Below are 19,901 nucleotides of genomic sequence, written 5' to 3'. Positions count from 1 at the left end.
TGCGATACCTTCCCAATGGTAGACAGATTTTTATTCAGCCTTCTAAAATTCCCTGCTTTGCATGGGGAACACCAAGTTGCAGACTTTCTACCTTTCAGGGATTGCCCAACAGCCACACTACTTACTGGTCTCATGAAGGTAGTGGGGGAGAGGGAAAGAAGGTATTTTCCAGCCCTGAAGTAGGCTAAGCCTTTGCCCTTTGCAGAGTTTCCCCTTGTTCTCTTGTTTTATATTGTCTATTAGTTAGTTTCACAGAAGTATAAATTGAATTGCAGGAAGAGGAAATAAAAAGCCCCCCCCCCCCACTTCTTCCTCTAGCTACACTGCTCCATTACATATGTAGTGATGGGCTTTGCCATGTTTTCAGGTGACCTCCAATTTAATTAGGCATAATCTCACATTCCCTAGGCACTCTGGCTTCCCCCTTTGAGCAGGTTACTAGCAGGTTATCACTGGTGAATCAACCAAGCATTTAAAAGTACTAAAAACTAAATTGCTTGAATGTGATCCATGTAAACCACTTCCAGAATGAGCACTCCACACCCTTGGTGGCAATCAGAGAAGCTCCATAATTGCAGGTTTACTGGAGGGCTGCCTCCTCTGTGCAATTCACCCCTTCTCTCACACCTGACACTGCTGGAGCAGAAATATATCACAGACACCATCTTTAACCAGTTATCACATCAGAGAAGTCTGGATTTAAATGTTATGCAAAAGTTTTTTTATGTACAGAGGCCCCAATGCTGAATGACTCAGAACATCCCTATATCAGAGAGAGAAAATGATAGTTCCTTAAACTTCAGGACATTTCTAATCAGATGCTTTTCTGGGGGCTCTGTTTGGATTTTCAGTGTTGCTTTCAAAAGTCCTTTTGAAATTATTCAAGGAACAAAGCACTGTCAAAGACTGGAAATGAGAAACAGAATAGACGGCTGGGGGTTGGGAGTGGGGGAGGTTGCAATGCTCTGGCAGAGGAAGGAAAATGTGACTGGAACAAGGAAAAGGGAGTTGAGGGAGCCAGAGTAAAAGCTTAAACCTTCCTTCTCCATATGCACTTTACAGGCTTACTCTCACAGATTTAAGCAGCTGTTGTAGTTAGATTTAACTCAAGAATGCCTGGAGTTGCTATATGTCATTTAAAAAGTCCCACTTCATATTCCCTGGAGGATGTTTTGCTAAGGAACAGATTTTACTTTCTCTTTCCACACTTTCACTCATAGACAGTAGGGGTTAGAAAGGATCTTAGAGATGGTCAGGTAACATTTTATTTTATTTTAAATACAGAATTTTTTATTTTACAGAAAAGGGAAGGCCCAGAAAGGTTGTGTCTCACTCCTGGTTCCACAGGAAATAAGGAGCAGAGCCAGCATTTGAATCCGGGTCTTTTCACTCTAAGTTCAGTGCTCCTTCAGTTATACCATGATGGAGAGAAGATAAAGAAGGGAAGGTAAGGATTCTCCTAAGCATGCTTTGATTCAATATGAGGACCAAAGGTAAGGAATTGGGGATCATATGATGATATTTAGTTTCCAATGTAAACTGCCATTCCAGCTATCAAAATGGACACCTTACAAGGGATGTTCTGGTGGTGAAGTGAGGGAAAATATATTTTGAAATGAAGGTGATATAAAACATGATACACACATGTATAAAATACCCAAGACAATTTAGCTTCTTCTGAAAAAAACAAAAAACAAAAAAACAAAACCAAAACCCCCAACAACAACAACAGCCCAGCCAGGCATAGTCATTATATTTTGTTTTAGAAATAAAAAAGGTTTGGTTAATTTGGGAATCAGATTAACAATTTATAAGCAGTATGATATTCATATGAATGAATGAATATATTGGGATGAAGTATTAGGGTCTCAAAAATATCAATGATAATTTGTACTCCCAACCAAATTCACCAATCCTGTTATACTGTGACACAAAATAATTAAAATCGAATAAAATCCTTTTGTTTCCTACCATTATTAAGGTGATCTCAGTGGTTTTTTTTCTGATCTTACACTGTCCCCCTGAAGATTTATGAGTAAGGTACATATAAGCCTTCAGTCCAGTTTTCTCTCTATAAAACATAGGTGATAACTGGTTTCTAATTCACTGAAAATATTTTGTGATGTTCAACAATATAATGATCAAGAAATTCCCTGATATCCTCAAATGAAAACATTACTTACACACATACATCTATGCTCACTGATTAAGCAGGATGCTTCCTTTCCTCAATGTTTTTAGTAATAATAATTTTTAAACAATCCATGTAGAAAAAGCTGTTAACTAGGCCCAGATAATTCCAGGGCTCCCTGATTCACAAGGGCAATTGCAAGGATTTTTAGCATTTTAGTGTAATAAAGTTATAGGACTTCATAACTAGGTGAGATGTTAAAGATCATCTAATCTAACACTTTCATTTTACAGATGAAACTGAAGTCCAGACCTAGACTGCTCTCTCATGGTCAAGTCCTGATCCCTGAGAATAGGCCTAGGCAATTCTCCTGGGAAGCCATATCCAGCTTGCAACAGGTAGGTAGGATTTCTCTCAAGTCTAGATTGTTAGTATAAGACATTATAATGTCCAATCTGAATCACTAACAAACATGAAATATAGAAACCAAAATTAAGAGTTCAGAGTCTAGGAAATCCTGAGGCAAAAAAACTCTACTAGTACCCGGTATGATTTTGCTAGGCTGAAAAATATAAATATAGAAAAATGAAGTCAATATTGCTCTTTGAAAATTCACAGGTATATGAAATAGCTAGTCATCATTTTCATCTAAAACCTTTGGTTCTAACCAAGCAGGTTCTTCCAGCCTGAGTGTGCTACTATCCTCAAAATATATTATCTGTAATCTTTAAAGATCTACCTCTGTAGAATTCCCTCACTAGTTTGAAGAGGGGGCACTTTTCCTTAGGGAAGAGTTTGAGAATAGTTTTCCAGCTGTCATAGGCTCCTTCTTCCCAGAGGAATCTTTGGGCTATACTTTTTATCTTTATGGTAACTGTGTTGATGAGAATGACACTGGAGAAAGCACTGCTAGGGAAGAATTTTTAAGAGAGTGCACACAAGACAAGTACTCCCCAGTCACTGCCCCCCAATCCCTCCCATCCCCCATTTAACAAGCCCTGATGCACTCCAGCTTCATTAGAGAGGTTTTCTTGGTCTCTCCTACTGGGAACATTAACAGAAGCCAGGGCATGGTTTCCCACATTCTAACTGGAGGTCATCCTAATATACAATGGCACCTTCTCCCTCTGACAACAGGAATGGATGGGCTTGGTATTAATCCTCCCAAGTATTAATAGTGGATTTGGGAAAGATTTCCTATAGTTACTCCCACCAGTTACAAGTTGTAAGAAAGATCTAAAAAGTCCTAAGTCCAGGGAAAATCTAAGTTATCCTTCTCCCCCACTCCCATGAACAAGGTTTTGCCAGTCTTCCTAAGTGTCAGTGGCAGATAAAGATAAAGTGAGAGAGGAGGAAAGCTGGTGAATGTACATTAGAGCAGAAACTGGATTGGTTTGGAGTAGCCGGTTAGAGAGCGTGGGAGACTGAAAACTCATTTACAAAAGCTCTTCTGCCCTCAAGCAAGTCAAAGTCCCTGCTGGGGAGCTGCTTTTTTTTCCTCCCTTTTTAGTCCTGTGTGCTGCACTGACCTTTCCCCTGGATAGGTCAGCCCTCTGTTCGCCCAGGGTACACATGGCCTTCTGGGGTTTGAACGCCTCAGAAGCCTGCAGAGATTTTCTTCTGGGCTAATTCCTGAGAGAAAAACCTGAAACAAATGTCATGTCAGTTAATAACCTGGCCAATTTCTGAAGACACTTATATAGATTATGTTTAGTAACAAGATAAAATGGAGTGAAATATATATTGGTTGTAAGTGTAAAGACACAACCAATTTAAAAATAAGGAGTCAGAATCTCTTCCTAGGTAATTCTTATGGGAATGTCGAGTTCTCCTGGTTTTCCCAAAGAGTCACTTAAGATGAAGATCCCAAGCCAAAATATTTTAAAAGCATTACTTCCTTTCAGTCTCTTGCCAAAAACTTAGTTTGAAACTCACATGTACTCTAAAATATTCTATTAATGATATTAATGATTGTGGATCAAAGGCAAACCACAGAGGGTTATGTAAAAATTCCAGTTAATTACTTAGGTGCTTTAAAAAAAAACCACCTTATTCATAAAAGTATCAAGTTCCTCCATGTCAGGGGGTAGGTTCAGTCAAAATTCTTTACCAAAAGACACTGGGTCTTCTTCAGTACACAGAATCTGGAAGACAGCACTTATGAGGAAAATGGGGGGGGGGAGGAGGGAATTCTACCTAATTAAAATGTTATTCTAAATGAACCTTTCCTTCTTACCTCCCCCTTCCCTTCAAAAAGATCTTTACACTTCAGGTCATTTAAAAAAAAGCCTTTGATTTGCACAGTTCCTTTCTTCTCAAGAACTAGCAGCATGGGCTTGTAAATGCTTTGTTTTCATCTTAATTTCACAAATGGAGAATGAGAGAAGAGGAATAATTACCCTGAGCAGGATTTTATGGAATCCAAGGGTGGAGTTTAGAATTATAGACTGCTAGAGCTAGAAAGTGATTGTAGGGGCCATCTAGTCCAATACCAACATTTGACAGTTGAAGAAAATGAGACCCAGAGAAGGGTGAATTTATTTGTCCAATGTGACAACAATAGTGAGTAGCAGAGTAGAGGCTAGAACCCAATTCTCTTGACTCCCAACAGAATTCTTTCATAAAATCTGTATGTAGATTCCCCTTTAATATGCTGAAATGGTCCTTCTCAGCTTCTAAATCAGGTGACTACTATGAGAGAGCCCTCATACAAAACAAGCAAATATAAAACATATTTTAAAAATTGCATTTGTCCTCTAAATATACTGGCAGCAGTTAATGGAGGGATTATTTCCCTCATATCTCTGTAATCTCACCATTCTGTGGTATACTAGAAAGAGGGCTGGGTCTGGAGTCAGAGGTTTTAACTTCAAATAAATCCCTGTTTGGCTACTTACTACCTGTTTGACCTTGGGTGTCAGGTTCCTCATCTATAAACGGAAGGTGGGAGCAAATCAGATCAGCAGTTCTTAATCTTCTAGTGTGCCACGGACTCCTTTGGCAAGTCTGGTGAAGCCTATGGACCTCTTCACAAGAATGATGTTTTTTTTTTTTGGAGGGCAGTTGGGGTTAAGTGACTTGCCCAAGGTCATGTGGCTAGTGTTAAGTGTCTGAGTTCGGATTTGAACTCAGGTCCTCCTGACTCCAGGGCCTATTCCCTGCACCACCTAGCCGCCCCTAAGAATGATGTTCTTAAGTGAATAAGATAGAATTACAAAAGTAACCAGTTATGTTGAAATAGTTATCTTTCTATTTAGAAGTTAATGGATCAAATGGTAAAAATCCTCAGACACGCTATCTAAATATATATATATGCATATACATACATATGTATACACACATATATGTGGAGAACTTATATATATATATATATATATTACAGACATAAGATCACCTTTAGTCATTTATTTACAAATGACTGAAAGGAAGTTTGAAAGAAGCAATGTAAGGTGGGATTGAGATGTAGCTTAAGGCTTTGATGATGGAGGGCTAATGATGGAAGGGTTCAGGTGGGAAATGTTTATTCTATAGAATGGGATACTTTAGACAAGGTCACACAGACACAGATTTTTGCCTTACTGAATTATAACAGGTACCTTAGATAACTCCAGGATGCATTAGTAAATGGATCAACATTTCAAGAAGAAATGATGCTCTGTGAGTCTGTTGAGTCACAAACTGAAATCCTTTCTTCTAAAATATATCAGCTATGGTTTAAATCTAAAGATCCTGCAATTATTTTGGTCAAGGAAATACTTATTCAACATTTCCATCATTGCTTAAAGGAAAAACAAAAAATGATTGTTTAAACAAAAATGCAAAATTTTTATTTGCAAATAGTACATTAAAAAAAAATACTTTTCCTCTACAGCCTATCTTAATTTTCATTTACTTTTGAACATATGAGTATGCCAATTCATTGCTTTAATTTTAAATCAATTTGAGTTTTTATTCATAAAGCAAGATCATTTCCTTCTTCGTGATCGTTCTACCTCCTAAGCAGGCACAGACTCTTTTTGCTTTTAGACTGGTGTTTTTCTTTTATTTAAAGAGCCTAAAAAAACCTAAACTTTTCAGTTTAAAAAATCCCCTCCCCCAGATAATAAGGTCAATTTGAAGCAGGAATTCTGGCAATCACTATTGTACTGTTTGACTTTATAATTTGATTGAGGAGAAATTAAAATAAGACACTGGGGATATGTGACAGATATAACAATATCACCTTTAGACCTTTTACCATCTGCTCTCTAGCCAACAATTATTTTACTGATTATTATTTAAGTAAAAGTTAGAATGTTATCAAAAAGGAAGTTAATATGTAGAAGTTAGGTAGTACATGACAATATCATATAAAACAAGGCTATGGATCTGAATGTGGCTGAGTTCAGTACTCAGTGATTCTATACTATTAGATAATTTAATTTATTCATTTCCCTCCCAATGCCCCCCCCTTAAACTATGGATTGACATTTATTTGTAAATGCTTCCTGTATTATTAAAATTAAGATACAGAATAAATTAGTGGGGGTGTCTAGCAGATATCTCAAAAATTTAATTATATCATTGTATCATAATATTCAATGATATGTGTGTTCAAATTGCCTGTGCTGAATAATTGGCAGAATTCTGTTCTAGAACTTTTAATCATTTTGCATGAATGAAGAACTTAAAACATTTAAGGAAATGAAATAATTTTAAACTTGGTTCTCCACATGCTCAAACCTGCTAAGAGTTTTGGTAACAAAATTAGTATCTTGTCTTGACAAATCAAACAGACATTTCACAAAAGTAGAAAAAAGGAATTAAAATGATTATCAAATCAAGTCAGTGCATGTTGAATAAAAGACATACTAGGCTGGAAAAGCTGCCCAAGTACTTGGAAATAGTGTTGCATGCATGGGGACACTGCAGTGGAACCTACTGAAAAAGAATTAAGCATCCCTACCTGGAGAAAACAGAAAAGTCAAACTCAGAAGATAGTGTTCTAATACTCTTACCCCCTTCCAAGCTCCTCTTGGAAGTGAATGTTTCCTTTATCTTTTGCCCTATTAAATAAGTCATATGTATGCATGCATGCTATGTAAACACACATATATTACATGTGTATACATACATGTAAATGTGTGTATATCTGATCTATACATTAAAATTCTATCTAAAAATGTTTCAAGTTTTGGGGTTTGTTCTTGGTCTACAGTATATTATACAGTATATTATAAGTCTTGAAGTTACTAAAAAGTGAGACTTTTTAAAGTGCTATTTTTTTTATTCAGGGCTAAACAGTACTGAACTAGGAAATGTATAATGATTTTTCGTCATCTTAGACTTTTGGGGGGAAGAGGGAGGAAATCATAAACAAATTTTCCAAATGTGTTTTGATTCCAAAAGGAATTAAAAATGTAAATGAAAAACATTCAGTACTTGGGGGAATATCAGATTTTCTACAGTTTACAATGACGACATATATTTGGATGATATTTAGTATCAGAGAAATATTTGAGGTAATAATGTAAATACTATTTAGACATTTGTAATTTATGGTCATAAAAGCCAAAAGTAAGGTTTTAAAATCGCCGAATGAAACAATAACATGATTGTTTGGTGAAGCCTTCCCCATTCCCTCTTTATTCCAGTAGCTTCTCTCTGTTAATTATTTCCTATTTATATTGTATGTAGCTAGATTTGCATATATTTATTTGTATTTTGTCTCCCCACTAGATTATAAGCTGCTTGAGGTTAGGGACTATTAAGACAGTGTCTGGCATATCGTGGGTGCTTAATAAATGTTTACTGATTGTTACTTGCCTATCACCTCTGGCATTAAATAAAATTCAGGTATTTCAAAGTTTCAAACATTAACAAATTTATTAAGAATTCTTCTCTTATCAACTGAACATGATGACAAGTTCTTAGCAATTGCTTCCATCAGATTCTGAGATGCTAAAATATTAATATCTTGCATTTAGTTCTTCACAGTTTTAAATTTGAAACTGACACATAACCCACACATACAAAAACACTTTGCATCTATTTTTTCCCTTTTGTATTACAGAAAGATCACATAACCACTCACTACTTTTAAAGGAATGAAAGATCAGTATGTATTTTAGACATCTGGAGAAAGAATGCTTAAAGGCAAAATTCCTCAAATACATGTGATAGTACAATAGTAAAAAAAAAAATGATTACCTACATTTACTTTATGTTTTAATTCATAATACATAAGTGGTGAGAAAGCATCTTTAATTCATTGCCTAAGACTCAGTGTCAATATTCCAATTGTTTTTCACAATAAGCATTAACTATGTAATTTCTAAAATCATGCATCCATCATGCCACCCTGATGAGGTGAGAATACATTCATTCATCAGGTTGGGATTAGTGGTGTTCCTTCATTCTGTCTGAATGTCTATCCCCAAATCAGAGGGCACTTGGATTCCTATTCCCCTCGGTTTATGGTGACAGAGAACACTAAGAAAGTATTCCATTTTTCCGATGGTGACTTCAGTTTGTCCCCATCCTCCACTTGGCTCTTTAATGACCTGGTTCTATTCTTTTTTCCTTCCATGTTAGCATATAATTGAATTTAAGATTGCCCACACGATATTCCTAATGTACTGGTCTGACCATTTTGCTCTTTAACTCAAATGATCCTCCTTGAATTTCCTCTACGATTAAATACAAACTACTGTGTTTAGTGTTTAAGGCATTTCAGAATGGGGCTCCCACCTACCTTTTTAGACTTGTTCCCCATTCACCTGCTCTACACTTTAGCCAAATTGCCATCCTTGCTGCTCCTCACCCTCAACACTTATCTCCATGCTTCTGTGCTACCTGTCTCACATAACTGGAATGTATTCCCGCCTCATCAGGGTGAAATGATGGTTGGAGTGCTGGGCCTGGAGTCAGGAAGACCTGAATCCAAATTGAAACTCATACATTTACTAGCTGTGTAACATGGGATAGGTCATTTAAGTTCTTTTTGTCTCAGTTTCCTCAACTGTAAAATGGAAATCATAATAGAACCTATCTCTGAGGGCTGTGATGAGGGTAGAATGAGATATTACTTGTAAAATGCTTAGCATAATGCTTAGCACATAATAGGTGCTTAATAAACACTTGTCCCTGTCCTTCTTCATGACTACCCTTTAGAACCCTTGGCCTCTTCCAAAGTTCACCTAAAGAGTCCCTCCTTAAAAGAAGCCTTTCCCGATTCCTTCAGCTGCTTTCCATTACCTACTAATTTACTTTTTATACACTAGTACATGTACATGTTGTTTTCCCTGATAGAATTTGCTTCTTGAGGACAAGGGTTATTTTATTTTTGTCTCTCTAGCCAACCCCACCACCCAGTGTAGTGCCTGGCATATAAGAGGAATTTAATATATGGCTTGTTATTAAGATTGTCACATAAGAGAGACAGGACAGAAAGGAAGTGGTGGGAGAAGCTGGGAGCTAGACAAGGGAAAGAACTATCCAGCCAGTCAATCCCTGGACATAGGCCAAGGGGGCTTAAGTGATTATCCATGTTTATACAGGCATTAATTCTCAGAGTTCAGTAGATTTTGAACCTAGAACCTCTAACTCCAGAACTAGCGCTTTTTGTTTTATCTCTTAGCTTGAGACTGTGTTTGCAACTAGGTAGCAGAATGTTTAAGTACTGATAGTAGCACCTATGACTAAGATTGGGCTAAAAATGATAACCTGATATGGGAGCTGATCCTCAGAGGCACCCTTAGACCTGGTATCTCACCTCTTCTAGGGGAGTGAAAAATCATTATGGTTACTAAGTTTATTATCATGGCTCCTCATTTCTTCCCTTTTCCAACCTCCAATAAATTCCCTATTCCTAACCCATAATAAGAAATAGAAATTCAGAGGGTCTTTTTTTTGGGGGGGGGAGTGGTGGGGGTAAGGGGTAGTTAATAGTTTCCTTTGCAATTTCAGCAACTGCTTCATACCATTTGGAAGATTATGGAGGTCTCTGCCAAAGCTCCAGGTTTGTGTGTATGTGTATGTGTCTGTGATTTCAGCATTGCAAGGAATTCCAGAAATGGAAGCTAAGGACTGAACTGGCAATTGTTCTGCAAATTATTGTTTTAAAGACTTGCCTGGGACACTGAGAGGCTAAGAGACTGGGCCAAGAACACGTGGTCAGTTTGTGTCCAATAGAGATTTTAAGGTCAACGCACTGTTCCCTTGTCATAGAACTTCTCATACAACTCTACTTATTACCTATGATATGAATGTGTCTAGGCCCTACCCGTAGCTTGCCTTTGGTTTAGTCAGTCGGTCAACAAGTATTTAACAACTTACTATGTGCCTGGCACCATGCTAAACACTGGGAATATAAAAAAGGTAAATAGACAGCCCCTTCCCTCAAGGAGCTCACATCTGAATGGGGGAAACAATACGAAAGATGACGTACTGTTAATTAGTCCATATTTATCCTGCGTATAGCTTGCTTTGCTATTTGTATTTGTTTCCCTGTTGTCTCCTCCTTTAGAGTGTAAGTTCCATGAGGAGGGACTGTCCTTTACCCTTCTTTGTATCCTTGCTGCTTAGCACAAAGCCTGGTAGGTACTTAATAAATGTTTATTTTATTAAATTGTTTATTGAATATAAGATACGTACTGTGAAATAGCAACACCGGTAAGTATTACTGAAAACATGGACTGTTGCTTTCATGGGAAGGTAGGAGGTCAATAGAAGAGCTCTGCAATTTCTCAAAAGTAATCCAGCCCCCTCCCTTCCTCCTTTTTAACCCTGGACCTAGCTTGTGGTGCATCTTCAGTCTGTTCCGGATACACATACTGTCATAACCAAGTACCAAGTAGGCACTAAGCAGGCACTTAGCAGCTAAGTAGCATAGTAGGTAAAGCACTAGGCCCAAAGTCTGCAAGGTATGGGTTCAAATCCAAGTTCACACACTTAGTGGCTGTGTGACCAGTGCCTTTTTTCAATCCTCATTCTTCCTGACCTCTCTGCAGCCTCTGACAGTGTTGATCCATTGCTCCTTGATGCTCTGTTTTCTCCTGGTTCTATTATCTGACTGTTCCTTCTCTGTCTCCTTTGGTGGATTCCCCTGCAGATCACATCCTCTAACAATAGGTGTATTTCAGGATCCTGTTGCTAGGTCTTTTCTTCTCCCTCTGTATTACTTCACATGGTGGTCTTATCAGCTCCCATGGATTTGATTACCATCTCCAATTTCCCATTTCCAACCGACTTTTGGACATCTCAAACTGGATGTTCAATATGTCCAAATCAGAACTCATTATCTTCACCCTAAACTCTCCCTCTCTCCTACCTTCCTTAGTATTGTAGAGGGCAAAACCATCCTCCCATCCTTTGGCCCTGCAACCTAGGAGTCATCCTGCATTTCTATCTTTCACCTCACCATGCCCAAGCTGTTGTCAACACCTGTCAATTTTACCTTTGCAACATCTCTTGAATTGGTTCCCTTCTCTTCTCTGATACTGCTACCACTCTTGTGCAGGCCCCAAATCACCTCATGCCTTGAATACTGCAGTAAGTCTCTCCCCACTCCAATCCATCCTCTGGTCAGACACCACAGTGATTTTCCTCAAATGTGGGTCTGATTATGTCAACTCCCTCTTCCACCCCCAATAAACTCCAGTGACTCTCTATTGCCTCCAGGATCAAATACAAAATCCTCTGGCTTTCACAGCCTTTCATAGCCTCCTCGTACCCTTCCAGTCTTTTTATATTATATCCCTTGCCATAATATTCTCCAATCTAGTGACAGTGGCTTCCTTGCTGTTCCTCAAAGAAGACATACCATACCTTGGCTCCAGGTGTTTTCTCTGGCTGTCTTCCATACCTGGAGTGCTCTTTCTCCTCCTCTCCCCCTTCTACCTTTTCTAGCTTCCTTTAAGTCCCAGCTAAAATTCCATTTTCAGCAGAAAGCCTTTCCAGATTCCTCTTAATTTTAGTGCCATCTCTCTGTTAATTATTTCCTCTTTATATAGCTTGTTTATACATATTTGATTGTTGTTCCCACCATTAGATTGTGAGCTCCGTGAGGACAGGGTCTGACCTAGTTCAGTGCCTGGCACACAGGAGACAATTAATACATGTTTGTTGATTGACTGATCCTGGGTAAAGTCACGTAACCTTTGTCTACCTCAGTTTCCTCAGTTATAAAATGAGGATAAATAAAAGCACCTACTTTCTAGGGTTGCTGTTAGGATCAAATGAGCTATCTGTAAAACACTTAGCACAGTGCCTGCCATGTAGCTGGCACATAATAAATGCTTGTTTCCTTACTTCCTTTTCATAATAAAAAAGGAGAAAAAAGTTAATTCAGGGAACCTAACCAATGTGTCAGTTGAATCTTACAGAGTATTTAATGTTCTACACCCACAGTCTCCCACTTCTGCAAAGTAGAGAAGGGACATACATTTCCTCCTCTCTTCCTCAGTCAATTAGCATTTATTAGCACCTACTATGTTTCAGTCTGGTGGCAGTGTGCTAAGTGCCGGGATACAAAGGAAGGCAAAAGACAAGCCTCAACTCTCAGGGAGGTCAGAGTCTAATAAGAGACAACAAGAAAACGACTCTGTACAAAGAAAATTTATACAGGATAAGTTGGGAGATAAAATGCTCATACCTCTTGATTCAGAGATCTCATTGCTAAGCTTGGACCTTAAGGAGGTCAAAGGTATAAAGAAAGGTCCATATACCAAACTACAACAGCACTTTTGATAGTATCCAAGAACTGAAAATAAAATAGTTATCCATTTCTTAGGAGATAGCTAAACAAAGCATGGCACATGCTTGTAATGGTCTCTTACTCCTCAATAAGAAATTATAAAGATGAAAGATCCAAGGAAGGCATTAGTAGTAAGAGGTATATAGAATGTTCAGGGAGGACTAGTCCGCCAGTGTGAGGGTTTGCCAAGTGCTTTTCATGGCTGCTCTCCCACCTTTGGTGTCCACCTGGCACTCAACTCCCACCTGTATCTCCAAGAAGCTGTAGCATGCACAGTGGCCACACCCTAGTAAAACCATCTTGGCATATGGGCTAAACCAGACTAAGAGTAACTGACAGCCCTCAAACCCACTGGTGAGTTAGAGGAATGTCAACCCAAAGTATGTGAAGACCTCCCCCTGTGAAATGGGTGGATGAGAACAATTTGTTCCAGTTGCCATGAAGGTGACTGAAGCAGGCACTGTGGAATGCTTAGAGCTTGGTTAGACATGGAGGAAGCCAAGGTCATCCACCACATCCCAAGCCATCATCAGTTGTCCTAACTTTTGTTTTGTCAGTAGACTTCAATGACTTTGGAAGACAGAGTGAGGATGATGACTTTGTGCAACTCTGCCTCACAATTCACACAATAGTCAAGACATCATTTTGCAATATAACGGGTTCTCTTCAAAGGATGAACAGCAACAAGGGGTATCTTACAGGGATTTTAGTTGGGACTTGAAGGAAGCTAAGAAGCAGAGATGAGGAGGGAGAGTATTCCAGGCACGTAGGACAGCCAAGGAAAGTGCTTAGGGTCTGGAGATCAAGTGTTTTCTCAAGGACCAGCAAGGAGGCTAGTATTACTGAATGGAGGAGTAAGGTAAGGGGCCAGGGTGGAGGGAGGTTATGCAGGGTTTTAAATGGCAAATGCAGGATTTTGTAATGGACCCTGGGGGTGATAAGGAGCCACCAGAATTTGTAGTTAACCTTGATCATTATAATTACAAAGGATTCAGGTTTGTTGCTGTTGTTCTTTCCATTTAATGTTATCCCACTGCATATTCCATTACTGATTCAGCTTACTTCATTAGGTAACTGATGACTGAAAGATTTTATTCATTCTTGTTTTAGTCAATAAAAGTCTTCCCGTGATTTTCTGTATCTTTCATCTTTATAATTTCTTATTGAGTAAGAGACCAATACAAGCATGTGCCACCCTTTGTTTAGCCACTTCCTAAGAGATGGATAACTACTTTATTTTCAGTTCTTGTATACTGTCAAAAGCGCCATTATAGTTTGGCATATGTGGGACCTTTATACCTTTGCCCTCCTTAGGGTCTAAACTTAGCAGTGAGATCTCTGAATCAAGAAGTATGGGCATTTTATTCATTGGATATCCAGCAGATATCTTAAACTCAACATGTCTAAAATGGAACTCATTATATTTTCTCCTGAACCCTTCCCCTCTTACCTTCTCTATTACTGTAGTACTACATCATCCTTCCAGTCTCTCAGACTCTCATCTCTCAAAGATGCCCCCTTCTCTTCTCTGACACTACTCCACTCTAATGCAATCCTCCATTAGCTCACACCTGGATTACTATAATAGCCTGCTCTTGGGTCTGCCTGTCTTAAATCTCTCTCCAATCCAGTCCACCCTCCATTCAACCACTGAAGTGATTTTCCCAAAGTGCAGGTCTAACCATGTCACATAACTTCCTCCCAGCCCCATCACACCTCCCCAATAAACTCCAGTGGCTCCTTATTACCTCCAAGATCAAAAACAAAATCCTGTGTTTGGCATTCAAAACACTTCATAACTTAGTCCCCTCCTACCTTTCCAGTCTTCTGCAGGCTTATATTCAAAAGGGGGCAAATCTTCAATGATTCCTGAGGAGGGACAACAGTTAAATCTTAATAAGGTAGGTGATCAAAACAGGCAAAACAGTGATTGCCTCCAAACAGTGTGAATCTAAAGTAATGAATCTAATTTTCTTGTCTGGGTTGTAAATTAGCTATCTATGAAATTCCAAAAGAAGAATTCCAAATAGATTGTGGGCAATGGTATCCCTCTATAACATCTCCTCTGGGACCTCCCTTCCTCTTTCCCCAACTTGCTTCATCTAGCAGCTATCAGCAGCTATTATCTCTCAAGGCTCTAGAGCACTCTGAGGGGCTCATACCTTCATTTCCCTCCTGGCTGTGCTTCTCACTTTCCAAACTTCAACACCAAGCTTCAGCTACCATCTCTGGAGCTTCCTTTAGCACATGGGGCCTCATCACCCTGGAAAACCCATCTCCCTCTGGTCTTCTCACCCTGAATGTCCCTCTGCTTGTGCAGGTCCTTTTCACCCACTGCCTCCACTTTGAGCAGGGGCCCAGACCAAACCTTCATTCCTTCCTAGATGTTCAGATTGCTCTCTGGACTTCTACAAGACACCCCACCCCAAGTACCTTCTTTGCCCCAAACTCAGCTTTTCACCTCTCTTTTATGTGTTGTCTTCCCCCATTAGAATGCACGCTCCTTAATAGAAAGGATTATCTTTCTTTTTGCTTATATTTGTATCCCCAGTGCTTAGCACAGTGCCAGGAATATAGTAAGTGCTTAATAAATGTGTTGCCTTGCCTTGCTCACCAGTCTGCAACGAGCCTATCTTTAACTGCTATTAGACTCAGTTAACTCAAAGCAAAGCTATCTATGACATGGTGGGAACAATAGCTACAAAAAAATCTCCCTATCCCCCACCTTGAGTTCATTAAACCTAAGGCACATTCTCCCAAATATCTCTCAATGTCTCAATATGTCTCACAAATATATACAATTTCCTTGGAAAGACTGGGCAAAGACTTAAGTCTACACTGGTAGTGAGACAAACACATTGGGAACTCAGGTGACTAAAGGGCCTCACACCTCCTCTACTTCAAAGTTCAGAGGTCCTTACTCTTTCCATGACACCCTTATATGCTGTCCTATGGTGTCATGACTCGGCCAGGCAGGTGACTGAGCTACACTCCCAGGGTCTACTCTTAGTCTCAGCTTGATTTCTAATTGCCTAGGGCTAATTCTCCCTTGAATATATGGTTTGTTCCCCTTTCTGTTGCCAGAGGTCACTCTCTTGGGGGGTTTCTTCTGGCCCTGACTCCTTCTTTGCTCCCTCTTGGATAAGTCTGTTGGTAGCCCCAGTGTAAGATGCCATAGCTAATGGGGGGAGGGGAGGAAAGAAGAGACAGAAATCATCTCCTCCTTACTGCCCTCTGACAGAGGTCCAGGGATTAGGCTCCACCACACTCCTCTGAGGCATCTGGCTTTTCAGAGCGCTGGCCAGTCTTCCCCCAGCCAATGCCAAACTCCCTTTCCAACTCAATCAGGAAAACCTATTTTTTTTCACATTTCCTAAAGGAATATTAGAACTTAGACACTTTAGGCATATTAATACTTCATTACCTTTGTTATTTGTCTTTTAGTTTTTGTGATTACATCAACTGGAGGTCCAATTACACAACATTACAGTTGGAATGTAAGCTCTTTGAGGATATGGACTGTTTACATTTTCTATCTTAATGTCCCCAGTGCCTGACTTACAATGAATACTTAATAAATGTTTGTTAGATTAGACTGAACTAAGTATATATTCTAAACACGACTACTTTGAAGGACAATACTCATTTGGATATAAACCTGCTACTTTCTTTCTTTAAAAACAAAACCAGTCTCCACTTTCATTGTACTTACATGTCTATCAAACATACTATTGGTCTCATTTGTAATGATCACATAGCCCTATTTAATAAATTAAGTTTTTAACCCTTTTTATCTTTCTAGGTCTATGTCTAGCTCCACCACCACCCCTTTTTGATGGGCTTCTCTGGATATCTCTAGTACATTTCTCTACCTGTGGATACAAATATTATAAATAACAACATTTCACTATTTGTGCTTGGGTTGATTTGATTAACCTGTCCTAAATTATTTTTCTTAAGAGAAATTCTTCAGAAAAGTTTTCCCAAAATGTTCAACTCTTCATCTCATGTTGCTTTTGTCAAGTCTTATTTCAAAAACAGCCTAGTAGAAATGATGAGCAGGTGAACTTCAGAAAAACCTGGAAAGACTTACATGAACTGATGCTGAGTGAAGTGAGCAGAACCATGAAAATACTGTGCACAGTAACAGCAACATTGTGTGATGACCAACTTTGATAGACTTAACTCTTCTCAGAAATACAAGGATCTAAGACAATTCCAAAAGACTCATGATGGAAAATGCTTTCCACATCCAGAGAAATAACTATGAAGTCTGAATGCTGATCAAAGCATACTATTTTCTCTCTCTCTTTTTGGTTTCTTCTCATGATTCTTCCTTTTGGTTCTAATTCTTCTTTGTAACATGACTAATGTGGAAATAAGTTGACTTTGTGCAACTCTGTCTCACAATTCACATGCTAGTGAAGACATCACTTTGCAATATAACAGGTTCTCTTCAAAGGATGAACAGCAACAAGGGGTATCTTACAGGGATTTTAGTTGGGACTTGAAGGAAGCTAAGAAGCAGAGATGAGGAGGGAGAGTATTCCAGGCACATAGGACAGCCAAGGAAAGTGCTTAGGGTCTGGAGATCAAGTGTTTTGCTCGAGCACCAGCTAGGAGGCTATATCAAGATTGAACATCATTTAGGGGAGCAGGGAATGGAGGAAGGGGGATAAAATTTAGAATTCAAAAACTTATAGAAATGAATGTTGAAAACTAAAAACAAATACATATTTTTTTGAAAAGTTAAAAAAAAACTAGTAGGGGCCATTCTAAAATTGGCATAAAATCCGTAGCACTGCCCTGCTCAGTCATTTCTCCTAAGATTAATTGGTCATTTCCAAAAGGTACTTTCTTTCAGAACTTAAATGTTTCCTCAGAGTTGTGGCTATTTTGATGGCATTGTACTTTAATCCATATATACATACATATACAGACACACATTATATACATATATGTATATATACACATATATACACATGTATATACGTATACATCTCTCTCTCTCTTTCCCTCCCTATCTATCCATCCATCCATCCTTCTATCTATATCTCCTTTTGACTTTGTTTTGAACCTGCCCATATTGGCTCACTGTTACATAGAGGCTTGCCATCTACGAGGCTTATCTTTAACCGCTTCACAGCATGAGGTTTTTGCTGCCTTTTAGTATCTTGGGGCTGTTTCATTAATATTTTCCAGTTCTCTAACAGGAAGTTCCAAGTTGTTCTCAGTTGTATTTAGGCAATCTTTTGGCTGTTTTATACACCAACATTTTGCTTCAAATGGAGAAATGGATGAAGCTTGATCTTTATTCTACTTTTCCTCTATGTCTGAAGTGAATGAGCAATAGAAATTTCTTGTTCTTACTTATTTGTAATTTGCTTGTGTTATTCATCTTTGTTTTTATTTTTCACCCTATAACAGAAAAAAGGTTTTATAATTAGAATATTTTTATATGTATAATAACATGATTTCTCTCAGATTCTGCTTTACTGTTCACAAATATTTTAAGGAATATGCTACACTCTTCAACTCTAGAAAATGAAGTCCATCTCTTCCCTAAATCTGGAAGCAATTCTTCTTTCCCCATATATCCTGAATTATATCCTAAATGAGGATTTATAGAATCAAGTAGATTCCAAACCCTCAGATATCCTGCTATACTAAGAATGAATCCTATTTATTGATCACTGAGCTATGATGGAACTCAAATTATACTTAAAGAGATAGAGATATATAAATTTTAAATTTTAAGGATGAATGCTACATATGTATGATATACTGAATTTGTTACAGGATTTGTATAGCAAGTATATAATACACATATTTGTAACTATACACACATATATGAATGCATGTATGTGTGCATGTATATACATATATAAGTATACACACACATATATGTGTGTATATATATATATTATCATGTGTGCTATATTTATGCACATATTTAGGATTTCCATACTCTGTGTGAAGTGTTTTTCTGGAATTTCTCCCAGGGTATTTCAAAGTATAAATAACATTTAATCACTACTCAGCTAATATTAAGTCTGTTCATCTGGTGAAAGGACTGAGTTAATATAACTTGAAATGTCCTGAAAAGAATTCCAGAAAGTATTAAAAGAGAGTGAAATCATAGAAGATATCATGGAGCATCAATATATAAACACCTGCTCAACTGTACATGTTATATACAATGTAAACTTCACATAGACTATAAAGTTAAAGAGGCAGAACAGAAGCTGCACATGTAGAATTTAAAGACCAAACATATTGACTTCAGCACCATAGTCTGCAGGCTTGTGGATGGTAAGAAACTTTCTCTAGACCAACTCAGAACACTGGAATTTGGCTTAGGCTCAGTCTAAGACAAAAAAAAGTTCTTGATATTGCTATTAGAAACATTTATCAATAGGAGCCAATCTTCCGAAAGAAGGTATTTTCAAATATGTCTGCAATAGTCCTCAGTACAGTACAAAGAAAAATAAATACCATCACCACCACCAACCGGCACTTTTCATCTTCAAAGAACTTGACAAACAATAATTATTCTGCCTTGCAACACTTTTATATAGCAAGCACAATTCTCATTTTCCAGAAAGCAAGAGAAGACAGATTGACAGAGAGAAAGAAATAAAGAAAACAAGGCAATGCGACTTAGACAAGTTCAAAGAGAAGGTGGATGAGAGAGAGAGAATTCCTTCTCTGCATTCAGACTGTAGACCGTTTGTTTATAACCCAGACTTTCTATTAAAAGTTTACTTTTTTATTTATTTGGCAATGATGCTACTACAACTAGGTCTGCCAGGGCTATTATGACTAAAGGACTACTACTATTTTATTACTCCTACTCCTACTCCAGCTAGTAAACTGAACCTACATTTCTTTTAAGAGTGATTGGTGCTTTGCATAAGGAAGAGGCAGACCATCTGAAAACTGAGAAAAATAACCAGATGTTCCACAGGTAGACTGATCTTTCTATTCCAAAAGAAAACAAAGGTTTAAAATGTAATCAATGATATAAAAGAAAAA

The 19,901-nt window shown here is 38.2% G+C and overlaps 1 protein-coding gene and 1 long non-coding RNA gene across 5 annotated transcripts in view; one reads left to right on the top strand and one right to left on the bottom strand.

Annotated features, from left to right (window-relative positions):
- The first annotated feature begins 326 nt into the window (after positions 1-326).
- The window catches only part of LOC138151871 (uncharacterized), a 44,868-nt gene continuing 25,293 nt past the window's right edge, over positions 327-19,901 (top strand). The window contains exons 1-2 of the long non-coding RNA XR_011165952.1: positions 327-1,447; positions 2,425-2,529. This is a non-coding gene — a long non-coding RNA (uncharacterized lncRNA). The remainder of the gene's footprint in view (positions 1,448-2,424; positions 2,530-19,901) is intronic.
- Positions 7,978-19,901, bottom strand: part of SLX4IP (SLX4 interacting protein) — a 240,625-nt gene continuing 228,701 nt past the window's right edge. For all 4 annotated transcript variants that reach the window (XR_011165949.1, XR_011165950.1, XM_069075417.1 and 1 more), the window contains one exon: positions 7,978-18,284. The gene's annotated coding sequence lies outside the window, so the exon portion shown is untranslated. The remainder of the gene's footprint in view (positions 18,285-19,901) is intronic.

Source organism: Petaurus breviceps, unplaced genomic scaffold (assembly GCF_028583685.1).
Source record: "Petaurus breviceps papuanus isolate PSGF00001 unplaced genomic scaffold, PetGlider_PUasm1.0 90919, whole genome shotgun sequence".
Lineage (NCBI taxonomy): Eukaryota > Metazoa > Chordata > Mammalia > Diprotodontia > Petauridae > Petaurus > Petaurus breviceps.
Note: the sequence above shows the minus strand (reverse complement) of the source record. Positions and strands in the feature narration are given on the sequence as shown.